The following is a 24393-nucleotide window of genomic DNA, read 5'->3' as shown; positions in this document are numbered from 1 at the left end:
GTGTAGTGCTAACTAGGGTCACTCAGAGGAATCTGTGTGTGCTGAGTCCTGGAAATAGATAATCACGTTTCTCTCCATCCCCTGTAAAAATAGTTATTGGCCTCATTCCTGCTTTATTGATTTCACATATCAAGGAGAAAGGTCACTTAAAATCACCACTAGTAATGACTTTACATAGCAATTAAGGCATAGCAAATACATTTACACCAGTTTCGACGGTCTCCTCGTGACCCTGCACTTCCTCTTGTATCCAAAAATCACAGTTTCAGTGCTTCATTTATAGCACTTCCTTTCACACTCTCTTAATGTACGCAGTGATAAAACACTATCACTGTTATCTACACCTATCTACACTCAGCCATCTGTGCAAGTGTGTGTGTGTGTGTGTGTGTGTGTGTGTGTGTGTGTGTGTGTGTGTGTGTGTGTGTGTGTGTGTGTGTGTGGGTGTGTGTGTGTGTGTGTGTGTGTGTGTGTGTGTGTGTGTGTGTGTGTGTGTGTGTGTGTGTGTGTGTGTGTGTGTGTGTGTGTGTGTGTGTGTGTGTGTGTGTGTGTGTGTGTGTGTGTGTGTGTGTGTGTGTGTGATCACACCAATTCAGCGTCCCGGTGACCCCAATTTGTTTGGGCCGGCCATTCCTGGAGGCGAAAGGGACATGGTCGACCCTGGGTCACTCCTCTTCCAGTGATCAGTGAACTGAGAGCAACCCAAAAAGAGTTGATGGGGAAGAGGTGTAGGTGAAAGACGGAGGGAGGGGGGAGCTTGGGAGGGGTCAGATGGCTACACCAAGTAGGTCAAGGCCTATTTGATTGCTCTTAACATCAGTGATGAATAATGATAATGGCTGTAAGCAGGAATGATTACAGTTTTAAACGCAGCGGACACAACACATGAGGCCGTGGGTAAAGTGGTGCTGTAGCAGAGGTCAAATGCATCAACTATAAAGGGACAATTTATGTAATTTTTTAGCAATATTACTGTTGCTGTTTAATATTCAAAGGGTTGAGTCCCAGCCATTAGCACAGATAAATATGTAAGTAGAATATCAAACTAATAAGAGCCCAAATGTGGCATCCCCAAATGATTTATTTCGCCTTTTAATCAGGTTGCTTTGGGAATGCAGCCCAAAGCGGGTGGTATCTATAAACAAGTTTTGTCTCTATATCTGCCTAGTTCTTTTTTTAGGAATAGATATGCTGCGCAGCAATTACATTTTGAATTACAATCTGAATGTCAACGCTATTAATGACGCTTTGGAGCTTCAAAATATTTGGTACAGCCGTGGAATAGAAAAGGGTGTCCTTGCTGTGCTCAAATCCTTAAGAGAGACTGTAATTACTCTGACTGGAACTATTTTCTTCTAAAACAAATATTCCTCATTAAGAATGTTGACAGTGTGTTATGTGGATTACCCTGAGTAATGAGACACGGTTTCTGGGAGGAGCTTTTGAATTTGAAATGTGTTAAGGCAGGGGTGCCCACACTTTTTTGGCTGGTGAGCTACTTTTGAAATGACCAGCTCACCGAGGTCTACCAACCAAAAATAAAATCCCCAATTGCAAGGGTTGCTGAATAACACGTTTTATTTATACATGAGATAACTACAATAGGGCTGCAACAAACGACTAATTTGATAATCGATTCATCTATCGATTAATGAAACGATGAATCGACTATTACTGTATGCCTTGCACAATTTTTCAAACGCTCTTATTTAGCCATCAACTTTTAGATTTAGCTTGAGGTTGTTTTAGGCATGTGGAAACTAACAATGAAGACAATAAAGATGAATAGGCCTACTTGATTCAAAAATACATATATTATTAACTAAACAAATTGTAAACAAAATTAACATTGCTTTTTATTTAAATTAAATAAATAATATTTAACATCAAAATAAACAACAACGTTTTAACAAATGGTATTAAATAATCTGATGACAGAACTGTAAACAGAATAGCTGCAACTTTAACAAAAAAAACTCAGTTTCCTCTAATCATTAACCCATGTTTGTATCATGTAGTTAACTCTGTGTGTTGCTGCTAGCATACATAACACCTGACGTGGAAACGTTACTCGTGGATGGGGCGAGTAGCCCCATCCACGCTGTCCAGCAAGACAGTCGAACCCGGTGCATTTCTCCGTCTGAATGTGCTGCACTTTTGCTAAATGTTTAGACACATTGCTCGTGTTACCGCCCTTACATGCTAAACTCTTATTGCACTCTTGGCAACGAGCATTGTCCACATCGAGACGGGTAACATTTAACCACACCTTGGAGCGCTTCTCTCCGCCATCTCCTCCGTGTGTTGCTGCATGTAGCAGCTGCGTGTGTGTAAACTGCCCCGCCCCCTCGCACACAGACGGGGAGAGAGATCTCGTCTGGATTAGAAAGATCGAAAATACACCGACCATAGACGCATTTTTTGTGTCTTTTTGCATGTTAGAAACTAGTTGGCGACACTAAGACTGCGAGATAATGTTTTTGTAGCAATAATACATGACCTTTCTCTTTCTCAACTCGCTACTTGTGAACACTCCGATAATGCATCTCCACCAAGCGGCAAACTGTGGGGTAGAGCCGGGAAGCCAATACGGAAGTGCCACACACTGCAGTTCATATATTGGCCGATAGGCGATGGCTGCAGAAAGGAGCAATTTCCATAGACCCCCATGTTAAAATGCCCAACTTTACGGCAGAAAAAAACATGTTTCTACCCCTGGCTCCATACATTTTATTATCGATATAGTTAGATTCCACCTTCATGATTATGGATCTGTGAGTGAATTGTTTTCTAACGCGACCCTTTTATTTATATTAGGTCTTAAAATGTGTGCATAAATTAGGGCGTGGTCACATTGAGTGACGGCTCTGTCAAGTGCCTGCCGCTGTTAGCTTCTTGTCTCTCTGCTAGCTGCTCCGTGAAGCTAGCTACAGGGACTCTGCCTGCTCAGCTCATCCAGGAAACACAACTTGTAGCCGCCCGTGGTTGTTTGTTCTTCATGCTTATTTATCGGACTATTGTGACTCGCTCTGCGGATAAAACAGACGGTGCATGAATGCGGTAAGTGAAATTCTAGTGCTTTATTTATGTGTTAATGATTTTAATCGGCTACGTAATGAATGGTAAGGCTTGGGTTAGCATGTAAGCTAGTGGTAGCTACATCGGTGCTAACGATTGGTAATCGTAGCCTCCAAGTTAAAATCATAGACTGTATATATAAAGGTTACAACGAAATAGACAAGTGTTAAGTGGGATAATACTGTTGAACAAACGGCTTCTGTTTGAGGTTGATAAAATAAGGTTACATCCTTGTAACTTAGAGATATTTTATTATGTAGGTAGGAACTGTATGCATCTAAGGTTAATTTAAATTGGCTATGCTCAAGTATGTAGACAAGCTAATGTCGAAGTAGTGTATGTGAAATCAACCTCACAATAAGATGTGTGTGTATTACAATTATTAATGTCATATTTCAAGATGATTACTTAGATATTACAATATGGTTGGTTGAGCTGGAGTTCATTATTGAGCTTACACGTTAACGTCACAGTCATCTGAAGAACGAACCCAAACCTTGTTGTTTTTATTAATTGCATTACCAAATGGGTATCAAATAAACAGTAAGCATTGGTAATACAATTTCCAAAGTTACAGTAAAATTAAAAGGCCCCTGACTCGGACAATACACAATCCAACATGTTCAACAGAAGAGAATCAGTTATATTGTTTGTACACATGGTACTTTACATATATATCTGTTTGTTTAAGGTGTCCAGGTGATGCAGACAGGCTGGACCAGAGAGTGAGAGACAGAACTGGACTCCTCACAGCAGTGAACTTCAGCACAGGTACAAAGACTATTTTTTCATACTGTACAAAGAATCAATAAATATATTGGTTTAAATGAATGAAGTATTGACTTGAATACACTGATATACATTCCATTAAACAATACTAGATCACCTACACATCAGTGAAGTTGAGGGTTTTTTCCATGCAAAAAGTTACATTTAGATGATAACAAGCAATATGACTTTGTCAGCTTTCTAATTTAATGTATTGAAGGCAAAGATATTTAACACATAGTGAGAACTGCTACTATTTATCTCTCAATATTGTCTGTAAAAAACGTGGTAAACGTTATTCTTTCAGTGAGACAACAGAGCAAGCTTCTACAGTTGCACTACGTTTTGATAACAGTTAAATATTATTTTGATAATAACATATATTTCAATGTTGATGAACTTCATACTGTTCATTCATAATCTGATTGTCTTTGTAGCTCATTGTTGAAATAAAAAAAAAACATTACAATTACAAAATAATTATATCAACAGCCCCTAAACACACAAACACACCGCTTTCATAAATAACACACTTGTTCTGCAATAATATGTTTTATGTTTCCTGTCATTTTTGTTAGGAAAGGACATGCCTGAAAGACACGACATGTTCTCCTTCTCTGAGGGTCAAGAAGAACATCCAAGAGGAACATTAAAAGCTGATGTTATGAGATTTTAAGACCAGTACAGGACATTCACTAAGAAACTACTTTTATTGTTAAAACACAGTCAGCTGATCGAATGCAGCTATTTCCACATCTACACTCCATCAGCTGATTATTTATATTTGCCTCACTTTATGAGCTTCACAACATGTACCTTGTTTTGCAATGTCACAAATAAATGGGGCCAATCTTCAGTCAGATGTGAATGTGTAATCTAACATTTTCAGTAAGAATAATGGACAAAAGGAGTGCAAATACAAATACAATTTATTGAAATGTGAACCAAAAGTTAATCAAATGTTTTAAATATAAAGCACATATGGACAGAAGGTGTAAACCTATTAAATGTATTAAACACATTTAGTCAAATAAAGTGACAGACTAGGCCTGTGCAGTTGGTATCAGCTTTGCCCAGCATGGGCTCCTTCATCAGCCCTGGTCCTCCTCGCAGAGGAAAGACCCTCAGTCCTCTCCAAACCAACAGACAGGACGTCCATCACACGGAGGTTTCTCCCTGAAGTCTCTGCTGCTCTCTGGACACCAGACTGTCTCAATCCGTCCACACTGAATATGAGATTGGGGAAATGAAAATAATAAATGCTTTAGACCAGGGGTTCTCAAAGTGCGGCCCGCGGGCCAATGGCGGCCCTCAGAAATGTTTCTGGCGGCCTGCGATAGTTAATGTGACACGCTGAAATGCATGCGTTATATTTGAATCCTCCATGGTTGTATCTAGTAAGAATTAGAATGAGTAGCTTTCCAGCGGTATCTCCTGTGAGACTGTAACCAGGGCACAGCAGCCAATATGGCCGCTCAAAGCAGCTTGACTTTACACTGTGTGGGATTGGAGGATTTGTGTGTCCGTCAAGGAAATCTCGGCCGGCAGCCATCATGGTCTGAAATGACCAATGGACATCGAGAAATCACTAAGGGCCTACCCACCAAGTAAACAAAACATAAACCACGTGTCTCCCGCCAGTTTACATCTGTGAGGAGTGAGAGAGAGACAGATAAAATGGCTAAAAAAAACTTTACAGTTGCCGACTTCGCTAGAGATTTTTTTCGCTAGCAGCAGTGAAGATAGAGCCTCAGAACCTGAATTCTTCGACTCTTCTGAAGAAGAAGAATACAAAGACAACAACAAGGATCCATTTGGACATGGGTAAGTGTAAATATTACAGTAATAGTGTACTGGCAATGTGTGGGGAATACCGCGAAATTGAACAATAGGTTTATTGATATATATTTTTTATCGATAGTCATGAACTTTTTATTGGAACAAAATAGACTCCATTAGCAAACGTTTACTCTGTGTTAACGTTATTTTGGTGTGTAAAAGTGAGATTACATGTGTAGATTAATGTGTAAAATTAATCATTTATTCGTCCCACAACGGAGACATTTACAGTGACATGTTTTTGCCATCGATTATTTTATCATACTGTTCTGTACAGATGAGACTTTGTCATAGATTTATTTATATGTGTGCCTGTTATTATTTTACCGTCCTGTACAGATGAGACTTTGTAATCAGATGTAGCCTATGTGTGTCTGTGATTTTATACTGAATGTAAAGTAACTGGAAATACCTGTGTGTGTGTGTGTGTGTGTGTGTGTGTGTGTGTGTGTGTGTGTGTGTGTGTGTGTGTGTGTGTGTGTGTGTGTGTGTGTGTGTTGTGTGTGTGTGTGTGTGTGTGTGTGTGTGTGTGTGTGTGTGTGTGTGTGCGCGTGTGCGTGAGAGAGAGAGAGATCGAGAGAGACTCCTTCTGCAACCTCCCAAACTTTATTTGTATGTGTGCATTGTTATTTGTGCTTGAACAACATTTTACTTGAACTTTATTTCAATGAAATTAGTTGTAATTATTGTCCTACACAGGCGGCGTTTATCCAGCAGCCACAACATCCATCTGTGCCTGCCCCCAGGTCAAGATCTACTGTGGCTCAAGGGCCTTCACCAGAGCCATCACCACCAAGGACCAGCAGACCAGCATCACTACAGCTGCCTCCATCTGCGGCTGCCACCAGGTCAAGATACACCTCAGCACAAAGGCTCCACCACAGCCATCACCTTCAACCCAGCCAGCAAGGAGGTCTCGTGGAGGTCTCGTATAGCACTTGTACACCCCACCTACACAGCAGCCCATGCACCATCACCCCCATCTTCACAGCAGCCAGACCCACTGTCTTGGAAGACAGACAAAGACCTTGACACTGTCTTGACATTTATAATGAATAGTTGGTTGAAAGTTCTGATGTTCAATATTGTAAATAGTGAGATTTTCCAGTTTCTTATATTTATATAAATAGTTGGTTGAAAAAAACATATTTATAATAAATTGTTGGTTGAAAAAAAAGGTTGAATGCTCAATTTGTATTTGTACACATCACATGAACCTTGGTATGTAATATGAAGTCATTATTCAGTCCTGATGTATCTCAGTCCCTGCTGTGGTGAAAGTAGAGTGATAAACACCTATTTTACTCAAAATTTGAATTTAATGTTTTTCATTTTAGACATGAATAACACATTTATATACAGTGTAATTCAAATATTTCACTGCTTTTGTGATCCTATGACTTTGGTAACCAAATCTAAAACACCAAAACAATTCGATCACATGAGTAAATGTGTGTTTTCACAAGAGTTTTGAAGATTTTCCAAAAATCAGATTTCACATTTTAAGCTTTTGAGCTTACTTATCTCATCAAACAGTGCTCTAAGGTGAGTAATATGCATATATAGCAAGACCAGAGATTGTCCTGAACATTTTGATATTTAACACATAGGGTGCCATGTTAGAAGAAATACATTTAAAAGGTGATTTAAGAAAACATCTAAAAATCGAGAAAATACCCTTAGACTCCAGAGCAGTGCTTCTCAAAGTGTGGTCCGCGGACCACTGGTGGTCCGTGAGCGCCCCCTAGTGGTCCGTGAGTATATTGGTAACATTTCAAATTTGAAATAAATAAATACATTTAAGTTTCCGCACTCTCGCGGGAATATCTCCGCAATGGAGCGAGCTTAAGTTTCACTTTCGATTGCATGATATAGCCCAGGGCAACACCTTCGTCACACATGTTGCAACCTGTTTGTACCATTTTCAGGCGATTTGTAATCTGTTCTAGAAAAACCATGTGTTTTTTTATATTTGTGGAGTTAGGTGGTCCGCGAGTGTTTTTTTATTGGTTAAGTGGTCCTTGGTATGAAAAAGTTTGAGAAACACTGCGCCAGAGGGTTAAGAATGGTAAAACTGCGCCCCCTGGGTTGTCATTCCTAAATTATGAATGACAGCTTGTGGAAAGTTTGCTAGACTACTGGTTGCATGGCAACTAGGCATCTCGCGAGTTGCGGTAATTGGTTAGTACAATAAAGAAAGGATTTGTTTTGGAATTATTTTGTGTTCCGTTTTTTCTTGGGCGGCCCTCAATCCAATATTGGGTACCTAAATTGGCCCTCACTCATCAAAACTTTGAGAACCCCTGCTTTAGACAATAAGAAACATAAAGTTGACTGTTGAGTTGCTCAGTTTTTTTAGATTGTCAATACTATTACTGTATAACTAATATCTCAGGTTAAGAGGCACATTCAAATAAAGATTGGTCTTTAAATACATTTTGTCTTTTGAATTGTTTGTCTAAAGTCAAGGATCTATAACTGGTACATAGTTTTAATGATACAGTCTGGTTATTATGCTGTTTGGAGGAGGCCTCACAGGTAAGAGCGCTAACTAGCTACCATCACATGTACCTTAGCTTGACTTAAATGTATTAAACGTATAGTTAAGTGATATCAAAATATAAATAACTAATGTCATGCAAACATATTAATATTTGCTTGATTCCAGAGTTGAATTTAGCACAATTGCATACACACGTTAAGGGGTTTTAAGATTCTGAAGTATTATGCTAAAAGCTCAATAACTTAGATTATTATTTATAGTTTTGCTGAATAGTTTCATGTCCGCTTACCTTAGAAACGTAAAATGCGACGGCAGCGTGCAGATGGGAGCATGTTAGCTTAGCTTGGTAGCTTCAGCTAGCTCTGGCACTTCCAGCTCGGTGGCAGCAGGTCCCGCCTCGGCTCCGCCTCTTTGCCCTTATTTGGAGCAGGCTGGAGAAGGCGGGAGTTGAACTCTGGCGTCACTGTCGAGCCGTTAGTGGCCGACTCCGCCTACTAAGGGCTTCACGGCAACTCTGCAGAATCCTATGGGTGACGTCACGTACCCTACGTCCATTTATATATACAGTCTATGCTCTCCACGTTACCTTTCTTTGGCAGAGCGACGCTTGCTTTACAAATAAGGCAAATAACCTTTGAATGTGACATCACAAACAAATATTCTTCCTCCCATTCTGGGTGGAAGTGGTATGTTTTTAGCTTCTTGCTCGGTCCCGCACTCATTTTGTTGTTTGTCTCTTGTTTGTCTCTTTAACTTAATTTGAGTTTTCCCGGCACTTGACTGATTTTGTATCGCTTTGCATTCTGGGTTAACAGACTGGAAAGCGATAGGTCGCTTTTTCTGTCAATCAAGTAAACTCCTGAATTAAGTGGCAGGGAGGCCAAGGGAGGAGGGATCAAAACCTGTTTTGTCTATTTTAACGGAGCTGGATTTTTTTATTTTATGAATGACTCGCGATCTACCAGCATTGCCCCCGCGGTCGACCGCGGTCGACGTACTGGGCACCTCTGTAACAGTTAAGGTGTTGTGAGCACCAAAGCTTATTCCAATTGTCCCCTTTTATTGGGACCTGGCAAGTATTTTTTAAAACCTTGAGAAATTAAACTATACACAACTAGATGCCACCAAAAAGGGATAATGTCTAGTCTACATTATGTCATTTTGCTGTAGGCCTACTGATCCTTTAACTTAGATGTAAGTTTTTCTTGAGTTTGTGTTGAATTAGTTCTCATTCCAACTGACTGAGTGGCTCCTCAATGTTTATCTCTGCTCATCCCTCAAGATCACTCATTATTTAGCTCGCTCTTCTATCAGCTGCATATTCTCCATCTAACTTCTATGCCTTTCTTTTGCTCTCTCGTTCTCTCCCGTCTGTCCCGTTCATTCTCTCTCTCTCTTCCTCTCACACACACATCAGTGCCTCCGACACACCGGCCCGGCTCCTCTGCTCCCATTGCAATTACATTTAATTTGCTGCTGCTGCTCCCGAGTTGCTCCCATAAAGCCCGTGGTGGGTGTTTGGGTCCCGTTAATTATGCCTGTCTCTCTTTGAGGGGCGAAGTACAGGCAAATTAGACCTGAGAACCCAGGAGCCGTGGCTCCATATCATCCCACCTGATGGGGGGCCTCACAGACCCAATCAAACTACAAAATAGCTCCACGTTTAAGCAGCGATGGTGGCCCTTAGGTCCCAAAACTCGAAGCCTTATCCATTAGCTGTAGCTGGCGGTTCAAAAACAGCATTTCACTTTTCATTCCAGGTTTGTGGACTTTAATAGGATTTTCATTTGAAAGAATATTGTTTTGTTTAAATGTCCTGGCTTTCGAGAACAAACATCCACCTGCGAAGCACAATTGATTAGTGTTAACATGTAAACGAATGGCCTGCTTAAGCCTGTATTATTCATTCAGTGGCCCACAGACTCAGATCACAACTGTTTGCTAGCATCGAGCAAACTATGACACATCAATAATGGATGCTGTCTTTCTAACAAAAAATGGTGGCACTGATGGACATAACTTATGATAACATCCCACTGGATGTGAAAGAGCATGATTCCTTATCTCTCGCAAACCACCCGTCTCTTTATAAACCCTTCTTTCCTTACATGCCCTCTACCTCATTATGCCAACCCCCCCCCTCGCTTTTTTCTGTCCATTTGCCTGACAGCGAGCAGGGCATCACTCTCTATATCTTTCTGACATGCTGTCATCAGGCCCCGGGGCAGGAGATTTTAAGTCGAGGTGGTGGAATAAGGTGCTGACTGTGGTTTCTTTAAAAAAAATACACAGCATATCCTCACAAGACCTTGTCTCTCACACTCTCCTAATTATTTACTGTGGGTGTGTCTGCAAGTGCTGCAAACTTTCTAGTTGACATTTTGAGAGTTTTAGATGAAAAAGCTTGGAAATTCATTATCTGGAAAATGCCATACTGTAGGAATGAATCATCGGTGTGCAGACCAAACATGACTGTGCATATTGGTGATGCAGTGCAGTATTGCTCAAGTCTATATAGATTCTCTGTCATCCAGGTCAGGGAATATAAAGCAGTAGTAAACCAAAAACATCTGGATGCACTGAAGACCGGTTGCTGTTCTTACTGAAAACATCACTACTACTGACTTCCTCTGCATTTACTCTCCCAGAAAAGTTAAATACCACAGAACTCCCCAGGAGACACGAGAACTAATTAAGCCTCTTGGATAAAACTCTTTCAAGAATACTTAGTTATTCTGGTTTCCTTTTCATTGTGCACAGAGCACGAACATGTTGGTAGCTCAATGGGAAACCCAGAATGTAAGCATTGGTGTGAATTAGCAACTGTATTTGTGGTAGGCTTTAACTGTTTTTACATTCCCCATCGATATGTTAAGAATATATGTCAACGCTCAAAGAAATATGCATCTCAAAATGTACCTCTAAAAGGTTACAGATGTGTTGGGTAGGATTTGTATTCCCAACGACATTTTGGGTACCTTTTGATTTCATCAGTCACACCATGAATTAGATGGGAAGATAACCAACTTTTATTACTCAGTGAGCATTTCTGTATTCCTCCATTTAGTAGACAGAATGTCCCCCTGTCCCCCACATGTCTTTGACAGGATGTTCGATCTGCAGAAGTAAAAATGTTGGCAGGGCAGGAGATATTTTTTGCCAATCTTCATGACATTTCCACCATCAGGACCTGCTGCAGAGCTTCAGGGAATGAATGGGGACAGACAGATATGGAAGTGGGCTGATAGCTAAATCTCCCATCTGTGGCTGCAGGTAAAAGGCAGATGTCCTTGCAAGACCTTGGAAACGTAAAGAAACAGGGTATTTTTGATATAAGTATAATAAGAGAAGACTATTGGAGCCATAATCATGTACCTTTCTAAACATTTCTGCCATGTCACCACCATGTTTCAAATTATGTTGTTCTTCAAAATATGACCTGCCATATGTGCTGATATTCTTTAGGGACTGCTGTTGTATTGGTCTTAGAATAAAGATGTGTGGCTGAGTAGGTGCAGCTCAAAATCTTTGCCGAAAGATCTGTTAGTAGTTCTTAAAGAACTTTTAGTCGGTACCAGAGGTTGCGTTAACCGAATATTTTCCGTCTATGACAGATTTTTTTTAACAATGATGGACAAATCTGAAAGCAGTCCGTCATTTTGACGGATCAGAACAAACTCAGAACTAGGGATGGGAACGATTAATCGAATATTCGAATAATTATTCAGGTTTTGGAATATGAGTTATGAATATTTGTATTAATTTTTGTTTTTTGGGAGTGATGCGTAAGTTGATATTATCAAATTGAATAATTCAATGTATATATATATACGACTGTGCCATAGCTAAATGTGTTAGTTGACGTCTAAAGGTGTGTTTTGCTCCACTCATGGTCCCTCACAGCGGGCAGAGCTGCAGGTGCTGATCTCTCTCTCTCTCGCGTCCGGTTATACTTCACTCGTGTTTATGTCCAAATCCATCAGATCTAGCTAGTTCTAGCCAATGATATGGCTGCTGCCCCTCCCTACACGCAGATCACGCAGACTCAAACCTCATATTAGTAGAGATGGGCGAGTCATGATTCATCCGGATCATTAACCCGGATCCTAGTAATGAGCCGGTCGTGACGAGTCTCCCTCTCGATTAACCCGAGTCCTTTGAGTCCTACACCTGATGTGACGTAACAATTAAAACTATAAATTGCGTCACTCTTTACTCTCTTTATAACGTGTACAATCACATTACAACGTTGTTGTATCCAGAGATCCAGCAGACTCGTCGCCATGCACGAATCAACAGCAAATTCAGCCCCTCCTCCGGCTCCCGCGAGAGTCCCGTGAGCCGTGAGTGAGCCGTGAGTCGTTGGACTCGCGTGAGCCGTGAGCCGTGAGTGAGCCGTGAGCCGTGAGTGAGCCGTGAGTCCGCAAATCTCTGAGTCTGCTGCGACTCGTCGAGGGAGCCGTGGGACTCGCGGGAGCCGTGCGAGCCGGAGGAGGGGCTGAGTCTGCTGTAGATTCGTGCATGGGGACGAGTCTGCTGGATCTCTGGATCTGCTGCCTGCTATATGTTACGGCTCTGAGTCCTCGTAGGCTACTGGTCTCTCTCGATCATTGACCTGGATTCACGGATCCCGCGATTTTTCCGGCTCTAAATTAAGTTTCAGTGTAGACTTCTAACAAAATGGTCATGTTGTGCAACAGTCTCCTGTAATAATATCTGCATTTCCAATAAGGATCTTACTTGGAAACTCGTTTATTTTGAACATGGCACACAAAAAGAAACAAATGATAGAAAATTGCAAAACAGTTAGAATATATAAAATGTAATTATACAATTATTATTATTATTATTATTATTATTATTAAATGAAAACACAATTGTGCAAAATTAGCTTAAGTACAGGAACATATTAAAATAACTATATACATATAATGCAAAACACTTATTTTTTAAAATGCACACACACACACATGTTTTATTAAAGCAAAAGACACTGTGTAGCGGAGGTTAATGTAATGTTAGTTTAATATGCTGGTTAAATGCAACAACTTTTCGGTTTCACCGGTAGGATTTCTACGGTCTTGGTCATGCTGACTCTTATGACTCAAATGACTCAAATGACTCGTATGATCCGGATCTCTTCAATGATTGACTCAGAAGACTCCGAGTCCATAAAATGATCCGGATTTGCCATCTCTACATATTAGGCCCAAATGTGGCGCAAATGAGCTCCGCAGCCGTTGCGAGGTTCCGGCGCTAACAGTTCATGAGCGTGCTCCCCCGCCCCCTGTCAACACTCGCGACACATGAGTGGCCAGCCTAAACAACAATAAGCGCTGCTTGGCAACCGTATGTGGCGGCAAAGTACATAGACATTTTGACTGGAGAGATTTAGTTTTGCCGGTATTCAACATATTTTACCAGTCATAGTCCGGTAATTATTTACACTCTAAGAAGAGTCCTACACAACAGACATGGCGTCAAAAAGGAGTAATGTCTGGAAATATTTCGACCAGGTTAGTGAGTGCGGTGTAGAGGTCAAACTATGCCAAATTAAAGTTATATACATGCTATAACTTGCTATACCCGCAACCTCCGTTCCAGCTGAGAGGGTCTTCTCTACAGCTGGGCTGATTGTGAATCGCCTCCACACATGAAAGCTGTAGGCCTGTCAAACTGTGATCACCAGTTCAATACATTTGACAAATTCGACTTGGTTTCTATACCTATTTGAACATGTATGTATTTATTTCCAAAAATTCTTGAAAAAAAATTGGGCAAAAAAAAAAATTCTGAAAACTTTTTTGACATTTTTTTTTTATAGGATATGTACATTTCGGTTAACTGGTTAACCATTTTTTGGGGGGTCGAATATTCCAATATACATTTGCTTTCAAATTCCCATCCTTACTCAGAACAGCGCCAAAGCTTCCCCGCAGCGAGGCTCAGATGTTACGCATGCCCGCCAAAAAGGAAGTGATATAGTTTCCAAACCTAACTTCGCCGTAGGCTACAAATCATTGAAATGTCTGTGAGTTTTTGCTTTACGCTGTGGCGCGCTCCCACGAGGTGCAGTGGGCATGCATAACACGGCACAACACCGGCGCTAACAATTCACGAATGTGCGTTCCCCCCCTCCCCCCGTTGACAGTTCACGAGCGTGTTCCCCCCCATCAGAGTTGTGTACAGACCGACGGGTAATAATGGATTTTGACGGAAATGTTACGATCATGCCCGTCAAAATGACGGGCATGACGGGCAGCGCAACCTCTGGTCGGTACACAAGTTAGTTCAAGTTTTGTCTTGACGATATCCCTCCTCCTGTGAAAGCTGCAGTGGTATGGCAGTTTGCCCGCAGTCATGCCTCAGCGCAAGCAAAAGTACATCATGATTTTGTGCTGACTTGATAGTCTGAGTTGGGTCCATTTTTTTCCTGTACACATACATTGGCAATTTGAAAAGTGGGCATGGAAAAAAGGGTTTCATTACAGTCTGGCATTAACGCCTTGTTTCCCCGCTTCAAGCTCTGCTGTTCCCTGCTACCTGGCTCAGGTGACAGCACTGCAGCCCCCCCCCCCCTCTCCACCCACCCAGCGTGGTAAACAAAGTTACTGATGTAAATAACTTTTGGAACCATCTCAGGTTTTGATTTCTCCAAAGGAAACAGCTTGTCTGGCCTCACAAAACTCAAGCTTTATGACTCATCTCGTATTAATAAAATTAGCACGCAGGTTCTTTAATCTGAGCTGAAGTCTCATTAAAGACTGTAGAAATGTCTGTCTTTTATGAGCTGTTCTCCCTCAAGACAATAAAGGCACAAAAAACAGCAAATTGGGTTTATTTGTTATGCATATACAGATGAGTCATTAATGATGTAAGGAGCAAATATCTGAATCTTCACGAGCCACTCGTAAATGTTGTGAATGACCTGACAGATGCCTGATTGTAGTTCAGATTCTCCTTTCTACTCTAGGATCTTTGTCAGTGCAATTCTATAAGGTTGTCTGTTTATATGTATTGCTGTTCTCACTGGCGCCGCTCACATTTGACAGTCATTACATTTACAGCTGGCAAGTTGTCGCACTAACTGCTCTGTGGGAAGTGTCTCATCTGCAGTTATGGGCCGGTGCGCAGCGAGCCTCCCCGAGAACCTCCATCACGGGCTGTCCGATCCCGGCTCATAGCATTAAATAAGAGCTGCCTCTGATTACCCGTTAGGGAGCCATCCCTCACCGCAACTGCCTCGTTTGAGCAGCGGCAGAGAGGGAGAGAGTGGGGGGGAAGTAGCTAAAGGGACATGGCTATATTTTCTCCTCTTGACCCCACCCTTACCCCTCTCCCAGCATGTGACAAATGCTGATTGTGAGGGAGAAAGAAAGAGAGAGAAATATTTACCCACACAGGCATTTTAGGCCAGCATTCCCACAGTCGAGATGTGAAGTGCAGCATTTGACTTCATTAGCTTCACCCTGATCTCTTTTTTTTTATCTCACTGTCGACTAATGAAAGGAACACTCTTTTTTCCGGCGCACACCACATCGCTGCCTTATTTTTTAAATTAATTAATACATTTTATGATGACCACAGGTTATCTGTCAAGCGTTTAAGCCGGCAACTGTTTAATTACGGGTTGAAAAATGTGATCTGACGTGCGATGGCAGCCTGGGATAAGATGAGGGGTGGATGGAGGGCTTTGTGAGAGTGCGGTGGGGAGTCGAGAGATGCTGGCGTCTGATAAAGGCAGATGGTGATGCGGATAAAACTGTCAGAGAGAGGCAGAGGCTTTATCCTCTACTCCCTGCCCCCAGAAAAACACACACACACACACACACACACACACACACACACACACACACACAGTACTGCTAACTAGCTGTCAGTAGCACACACAGTCACGTGCTGCTCTCAGGTTCCAGATAGCTGCCAGAGTTGCACACAGTCACATTTGCAAGGACGCCTTCACATTCACTTAAAAGACATGTATTATTAACCCTCACACTTTAATACATGCGGACAATTTACAAGGGCAGCCCCACACACAGTGATTTTGTTGTTTCCTTATTATTTATAACTCCCACCTCGTCCCCTTCACCTTTCCTTCCTTAAATGTGTGTCACTTCTCCCAGCTACTCTCCTTCATCTTGTCAGAGGGGGAGAAGCCAAACATGCAGGGGGGGACGGAGGGATGAAGCGTGGAGAACAATCGAGGGAGGAAGGGAGGCAGGGCTTTGATGAATGCAGCTGCCTCGCAAAGGGGAGCGTGGGACGCCGTCCGTAATGAGATGGGGTCCTGGTGGGTTTGGCAGGGTCTCTCTCCTCAGCCCGACAGCGTATATCGATTAATCCTTCCCTCTCGCATCACTTATTAATTGTCCCTGCGGCTGGAGGGTGAGCTGAAGGGTGGGCAGATTCCACCTTAGAGGTTTCACCATGGGTGGCTAACTGTGGATCCCACCTCCTTTCATATCTGTATAGCATTCATAACCAAAAGCCATCAGTCTGACTGGTGATGCTTGTAGAGGGCAGCACACAGCATGGCTTTAATTGCTGCCTGAGAGGCCTGACTCAGAGCCCATCAGTCTCCTACTGGGTCCTTTTAAAAGCATTGCCTTGGCTGCTACCTGTAGGGTCAATTGTCTTGGATTTCAGATGCAAGAAGTAACTCACCACTGCCTCATCTCAGTCTGTGGCTTTGTTCATTCTTCAAATACAAATGTAAATGTCCTATTCCAAGTGAATTGATCCAGTCAGTGCAGCAACCTTGCAGGATGAAAGGGTTTACCTACACTGAGATGCATATTGTACCAAGGTCCTGCTTCACTGCACTGGATTAAAGCATTTCATGCTCATATTGTATGAGCATTTAGCACTTCTGACAACACGGTACAATTCAGTGATGATTTACTCTTGTGGTAAATTCCATCAGGTCCTAATGGATGAAATTATCATTTGTTTTTAATGTATTGGGTTACAGTTGATGTGCACTGTCCTAAAGCTACAAGCCAGTCCATATTGCGATTCCGATAAAAAGTTGCTTAATTGTGCAGCCCATTTTGCTACATTCTAATGCAATAAAAGGCTTCCAAAATGTGAACTCACTTATGGCGCATTTCCACTACACGGCCTCGCTCGGTATGGCTAGGCCTCGTTAGGCCTTGTTAGTACTGGCTCACTTTATGGCGCATTTCCATTACAGTTTAGGAACTGGGGCAGTAACTATAGTAACGCAGTGTAGGCGGAGCCGTGACGTCATCTTCAATGAGAGCCCCAGAAAAACAACACAGCCGTTAGCTCTTAGCACTCAGAGCTCACAGCTCCTCATATCTGTTCAGAAACTAGACAAAAGTTAAACAAGTACAAACCACAGACTGCCTGTGTCATGGCGAATACAGTCGCTGGTTTATTTATGTCTGTATAGGCCGTTGTTGTGAGTGTGGACCGTCGGAGCATATACTGCGTTTGCTTAGCCGATCTCCATTTAGAAAACACACATTTTAAAAGGTTTTTCGCCTGCCGTCTGTCTGCAGACTTGTCAAAGCATTAATTCATGGTTTTTACTAACCGGTATCAGTATGTTGTTACTTCGGCATCATTTTGAAACATGTATTACAATTAAATCACGGTCAAATATGTTCATTTTGTTGTAGTTGTAGCCCCCTTGCCAGCGATTCTCTCTCAAGTTTAGCATACTCAGCCTGACTCAGCCTGGTTGTTGGCCCGGAAAGAACCTCGATTTTATGGGGCCAGAAAAACTGTGAATTAGTACCCGCTAGCCGGTACTACGCCAAGTGGGAACGCAACCAACAACGGGCCCCGCACGGCTTGGCACGCTTAAAGCGAGCTCCGCGCTGTAGTGGAAATGCGCCATTAGGCTATACACTAAAATCCAAAGTGAGCTGAAAGCAGCTTTGGATTCAGTGAATTGCTAGAGAACACCTGTGTACAGGAGCTAGGGATTTAACCACTTTCCACTTACCGCCCGACCCCCTTTGTCTCTACCAGTCAACATGATCATGAAATACTTAAACCAACTTGTGATAAGTCCATAAAAACAATTGTTCTGCTAACAATTTGGCCCCTTTGCTCCCAATTTGGCCCCGTACCTGTAGCTCACTGTCTGTGTATTGTTTAAGAGCAGAGTGGCGGATGTGTTTTCCGGATCAATAAGACATTATGGTCCAAGAGGAGGACCTGTCTGTATGGTTCAGTCCTGCCTTTAACAATCACCTGTGAAGAGAAAAATTGCCTGTTCCTATTGTTTACGATACGATATACTTTATTGTCCCCGTAAGGGAATTTGTTCTGGACTCCGTCCTGCAGTTCCGCATACATGTACATATATAAATATAGTGGACATTAAGAGACATACACATATCATCAGTCATACACCATTTGAACAAACACAATACACAGACACACATACTGACAATGGCAACCTATTGCACTACCCTCATGGCCAACATTTAAAAAGTACATTTCATTACATTTGACAAAACGTGTTCGTCAGAATCGTCACTTCCTGTACTGACAGTGCAGGTGTCCTGAGAGTGCAGCCTACACCGGAACTGTCCTGAGAGTGCAGGCTTGCAGGCAGACCCCTCTCAAAAATATGGGACTCGAGTCTGACTCGAGTCAAGTCATGTGACTCGAGTCCCTACCTCTGACAATTAGTATAGTGAGTACTGTAAAACTGCTCATCGTGACAAATGCCTAGCAATCTTAATATGATCCATGGGTTCCACAATGTTGCCTTCATGTCGTTACATAAAATATGCAGCATTTCATGTTGAGTTGGTTTTCTAATCTCAGAGATTATGGTTTAACTCAATAAACCTGACATGTAAGGGTTAACAAAATGACTGAACAAATTATAATGAAACCTTAAAGAAAATAGAAATCAAAGCTATTCCCAAACAGTCCCAATACTCATGAAGACAGAAATACATTTAGAGCATGTAAGGAAATGGAGAGATAAAAAAAACATTCATCTAGCTCACTTTGTCTCTAGTGAGCCCGAGGAGAGCTCCGCTGTGAGGTCCTCTTCAAATGTCACCGCTGCACATCCCGCCTTCAGCTCCCTCTGGATGCACTTCAGCCAGCGCCCCCCCCTCCCCTCTCTGCAATAAGCACCAGCAGGACAACTCATTTATTGAACGCAACTCTAAATGTATTCAGCATTACTCATTAGACATTATACCTTATTTTCATTCTGATTCATCTACACCTACTTTTGCTGCCGTTGCCGCTGCTATTTACAATTCTCTGTGACTAATACACTCATGTTCTGTTTGAATGCACATGTGTCTGCACCATTCTGAATGGTCTCATTAAAAACTGTTCTCCTCCGTGATTAACTCATAATGCTGTCACATGCGTGAATTCAGAGATGAGGTGTCATTCTTAAACAAACACCAATTTCCTACTGTGCGTGTTTGTAAACTCCTCATTTTCCTATTGATCAATTTCCCTTGTTTTCAGTCTGAATGTAATAATTGGGGTATCATAGGAAGTTGCCTTTCAGCATAAAATATAATACTTAAAGACTTCTGTTGACCGTCATGTCTTCTTCCCTCTTTGACTCATCACCACATCCATCATTTATCCTTGACCTTTACATGAAAGTTTCTCTATTGACTTTCTGTACGGTTGTGATACATTTGATGTATTCTATTGATTGTAAAACAACTAAGAATCCACAGACCCCAACCTTTAATACATCAATAGACCACCAAATTAGCATTCTTCATCTCTTTTGTCTCACTTTACTGAAGAGAGAATAATCTATTAGAGTTCTACTTTATCAGTCTATGAAATGTGAGTGTTTATAGGAGGGAAATCTACACATTTAAAATAATCTGCTTTTAAACTTTTCACAACCCTATCTTAAAACAATGGTCAGCTTAAAGCCACAATGTTTCCAAATGTTTTTTTCTTGCTTGTATCTCAGTGGAGGATGGGACTACCTTTGTACATAGCTGAGCAGAAAGGAGAGACGGAAAGCTTAAAGAACATAAAGTAGAAGGACAAACGGGTCAATTTTGAGAGAGAAAAAGAAAACAGTGCCATAGAGAGAAAAATGGACTCCAAGAGAATGTCCTGGAGGCCGAGAAAAGGAAATAAGATGTTTACATCTGCTCATTCTTGCAGAGAACACATCACTATGTTCCCCTCTGTGATGTACTCAAGGCACCAGTGATGAATGTATTCTTTCTCAGTCACCACTCTTAACTTGCGAGTCCATCAACCATTCTGCTGTTGGCTTACAAATAAAAAAACGCTCCATTATTCAGGGTTGTGTTGCCCTGAAAAGAACGGCAAAAAGAATGAATGTGGAAAGCCGTTAACTTCAATGTGGTCAGAATTGAGTAAAGTACTTAAAAGGCGTCCAGCAAAGATAAGTACACTTTTGTTAAACTTCAAACTTTCAAGGAATAAAAAAGCTCTTAATAAATCTCACCGCCGTTAGTGAAACACGGTAGAGATTGTGCCGTGATGCTTTTCCATTTACTCCATTATCAGTTCAGACTTGGTTCTCCGCTGATATGGTCAGTGAGCAACAAATGCTGTTACATGCACTGCGTGGGCATGTTGCTGCTATCGATATGCTGGGGCCAAGTACGGTTTGTCCGCTCACCGTAACTCCAGAAATTGGACTGCTGCCAATTAATGTATGTTGCTTTAAGAGGCAAAGAGGCTGGAGAGGACTGAGGAGAGGGACAGAAGTGGATTTAAAGCAGGGAACTAACAAAAAGCAAGTAGTGATATTAGATTCATGTCATCTGGGAGTTAACATGAATATTATTGTTGGTAACAACACTAAAATCAACATCCAAGTTGTAATTCTCTCTGGGATACTCAGACTTTCTTTAAACGTAGACATAGCTGACCTGGTCCTGATTTACTTGGAATAGCCAAAAAGAAAATATTAATTCCATCTTCCAATCCCTTTCAAGGTAATCTAACTCAAATGTAATTAAGAGTAATTGCTTTACTCATAGATGTTTAGGGAATACTTTTATCATTACTGTTTATATGTCTGACCGTACATGATAGATGTATTTAGATTTGGTTGTCTTCCAAAATCTCAACATTGAACTATAAGGCCATTATTGCTCTTAGAAATAATAGCCAAAACCAAGAAAAAGTTGTGATGGAATATTCCTTCAAGAGTAAAGAAGAAAATGTCCTCTTATCCTTTACATGGAACTTCTTATCACTTCTCATTCTATCCCGGTTATGGGTGGAAGAGTAGTCTCACCAGTAATGCATCCCCACTGATATGAGTGGCTTTGGTCTTAGCTCACTGAGCAGCAGAGAAATGGACTGTCCTGTCTTCATCTCTCTCCACCCTAGAGATGGGATCGTGTTGTCAGACCGACAGTAAGCAATGCATGTTGGGCCCCAGAGGCCTGTGCAAACCTGTCGCAGAGACCTCTCCATGGATGTTGACTGCTGAATCTTTCATGTGCTATCACCCGTACGATAAGGTGCAAATAGGATTTCCTTACTGCAGCTGCTGTATTGCTTTGGTGAATCTGCTGTAAGACCGTTTCTGGTTGGATTTGAACGAAGAGAGTGAGAATAGAGAAAGAGGACAGAGTGGATTACAGTATGTTGTATACATACACTCACAGATGTATATGTTGTTTGTGCAGAAAGATTGCAATGTTCAATGTTGTCAAAATTGGTTCTACATTCCTCAGAGATGGAAAAGAAGGGTGTGAAAAAGTGGTGAAAAAATAGTATAGCTCTCAATCACTCAGATTGTTTTTTCTGCTGGGAAAAGGTCAGTTGGAGGGAAACAGCCAAACTGCAAACGGCTTCCACGATCAAAACAAAGACCTGTTTTTCTTTTCTTAAGCTGTGTGAATCGAGGCTTGAAGAGGGAGAAGATCATTTATTTTGTGACACGTTTATGCCATGTTGAAAAAAAAGAAACAAACAAAACAATACAACTGTGTTTGACTGATAATATTCTGAGAAATCATAAATCAAGAGAGTTCTCTGAGTCTTAGATTGTCTCTAAGCTACACTTCCCATATGATCCTTCCTTTTATATTCAGGGAAAGAAAAGACACAAGGGAGGCACCTCTGATACGTGATTGAAGGATTGGTGTCATCTCGTTACTCCTGCACAATGTAGGAGTAGAAGGAAGTTCATCATTCATTCATTTGCTGCTGCTGCTGCTGGGAATTGGCAGAACTGCAAATGATTATGTTCATCCGGTTTGTTTTCGAGACAATGAGTTGCAAGAATCACTGACAGCCATCAATAGTTAAGATTGTAACTATGGATTGGTATCTGATAGAAGAACTCTTGTGCTTGTGTTGAATTGCAATTAATGGATACTGGATGACGAAACGTTATAGTTTTCTGTTGAAATTAAAAGAGGAGGGCTTATACTTCAAAGAGCTGCATATGTTAAACACAATTCAATATGTTTGCAGCTCCTTTGTAAAACTCCAATTTGGCAGACAGAATTCAAAGTATTTTATAGCAGGTTTTGGTAGTTCTTTATTTTCTTCTCATTCCTTAACTTCCTGTCTCTCTAATTATTTGTATCATATCTCTGTTTCTGTCTTTGCTGAGTCATCGTTGTACTTGCACAGAGCCAGGCCTCAGAATGATATGCTGAATAGGAACCCTTATATCCGTAGCAAAAGTCAGAGGGACAGTTGGTGCAAGTAATGGAGGGAATAGTCGCCAGTTTGACTGTAATGACTGTATGAAGCTGTGTTTTCATATCGTGCTCAAAGGAGTAAATGTGCTGACATTATTTCAGCATAAACTATGATGTGAGACATTTTGGGACGTGGGCAGATAAGCTGATGTATCCACAGCTGCAAAGAATCTGACGTTTTCCATCAGATCTGTGAAGTTACAGAGGATACTTGGCGGTAGCACGGACTATTACCATTGCAAAAAGTTCCTCACAAGACAAAGAGTCTTGTGAGTCTTGTTCACCAACTCTGATTACTGTCCTGTGTGTTTTGGATCCTTCCAACTCAAGTTAGACCAGACAGTAGCCATCAAGCTGTTCATCTTCTCTGCAAATAACTGGGCCAAGGCTTGGGAAAAAAAGTCTTTCTATTTGGATGTCTTCCCAGAACAATTAGCCGAACCCACTGCCTGTTTGATTAAAACACAGATGAAAATTAGCTTCTCGCAGCAACTCTGCTGAGCCCTTTCCATGGTGACCAGTTTGGATGTCAAGTTGCACTCTGCTACTGTTGACTCATTCAGGTTATATGAAGGGTGTAACGTATAAAAGAACTTGGAGTCGTGCGATCCACACTAATGCTGCTGACGCTTGACAAATGAAGCTTTTCCCCGATGTGCTCACTCTACCTGCTCACCGGTTAACATTACCATGCAATCCTCGCTCAGTCAAGCGGGCTGCAATCCATACATATGTGACAGATAGGGCATAGCTATCAAAGCTGGCAGCCACGATAATTAGAAAAAGGCAATAGTCGGGCAGAGAAGACCATTTCCCTGATGGATTAACAGCAATCGCTAACAGAAGCGTCCCAGAGCTGTTTACACTGGCAGTCATAAGGCAGATGTATTGAGCATCAGTAATGCATTTCCCTGCGTCCACTCCATCAAAAGCAATCGGCGAGCTAATCAACAGACGTAATGGCGTACAGTTGTCTGTTTCCAAACACAGCAGATGTATTATCATAAGAGAAAATAAGATGCGTAAACAGCACACACTTCCCCGCCATCCGGTCCGTCTCCCATACACACACGCGGAAAGACACACACACTGCAAACCAACTGGGAATGGATGATCTGAGCACTGACTTTGATGCCAGTTACCCGGAGATAGACACCAGGAGGCTATTCTTAAACCCCGCACCTGCTGTTTTAACAAGGCTCAGATCAGAGATACTTCCCTGGGTCCGATGGCCAGGGGTGGTGGCTCTTAGCTTTAGTGCCCCCCACCAGGTTGGCAGCTGTGTGTGAGGCATCCCGCTGCATTCTGTCTGGCCTTCATGGGTAGGCTTAAAGCTCAATAATAGCTGGCTTCCATCACACGTCTAAAATAGAAAAACGCTCTGTGCTGATATCACCTACGTTACATACGAGCTATCTCAGTGGAAGGTTTAGAGAGGAAATATCATATATGCATGCCTACAGTACAGACACATGCTTCATAAATATCTCCATGCTGGAGGCTGTCACGGCTGGGTGTCGAGAT

At 41.8% G+C, this 24393-nt stretch overlaps 1 protein-coding gene across 3 annotated transcripts in view; it reads left to right on the top strand.

Moving 5' to 3' along the window:
* Positions 1-24393, top strand: part of nrxn2b (neurexin 2b) — a 637678-nt gene that overhangs the window by 524994 nt on the left and 88291 nt on the right. The gene's annotated exons all lie outside the window — the stretch shown is intronic.

The sequence above is a fragment of the Gymnodraco acuticeps genome, unplaced genomic scaffold, assembly GCF_902827175.1.
Source record: "Gymnodraco acuticeps unplaced genomic scaffold, fGymAcu1.1, whole genome shotgun sequence".
NCBI lineage: Eukaryota > Metazoa > Chordata > Actinopteri > Perciformes > Bathydraconidae > Gymnodraco > Gymnodraco acuticeps.
The sequence above is the reverse complement of the archived record's forward strand: the minus strand, read 5'-3'. Positions and strand labels throughout refer to the sequence as shown.